Genomic DNA, 660 nt, shown 5'->3' on the forward strand with positions numbered 1-660 from the left:
AATGACTAAGGTGTGTTTCATCTGCATTAGGCAATACATAAACATAACAAAATAAATTTGCAGTATTTTATACAGATGTTTAATATTTATGTATTTTATAAGTTTTACCCCTAACTTTTCACTGTATAGACCCACTGCATAATTATTTTTTTTCAAGGTCTCCTAGCCTCCAGCATTATTGAGGCCTTCTAATAGGATTATTTCTTGACTTCCCAGTTAGTGCTGTGAGGAGCAAGGTACAGTTCTGCAGTCCAGAGTTACAATATGATCCCTTCTCTCTGTTAAGTTAAATGGCAGCTTCATCCTTGGAACACTATGATGTCAGAAGACCCAGGCACTACACAAAACAAATAAGCAGGCCTATCAAAACCCTGTTACAAATAATATAAGTATATATGTGCATGTGTGCATATTTTTACACATATATATGTATATGCACTTGTGTGTATATATATAAAAAAGAATGTGTGCGTATAAAAACAATATAAAAAACCTCATTTAGTGAACAATTCCCAGAATCTCAAACCTCAAATCCCTGCTAAACTAATACTCAGCTTCTACAAGCAATGGGGAAAATGTAGTTCTGAAATATAAGCTTGCTCTACTACAAACCAGGGAAAAAAGAAGATTCAATGGCCCAGGGCCACACTTGGGCTTGTC

This window comes from Chaetura pelagica, unplaced genomic scaffold (assembly GCF_000747805.2).
Source record: "Chaetura pelagica isolate M959 unplaced genomic scaffold, ChaPel_1.0 scaffold10, whole genome shotgun sequence".
NCBI lineage: Eukaryota > Metazoa > Chordata > Aves > Apodiformes > Apodidae > Chaetura > Chaetura pelagica.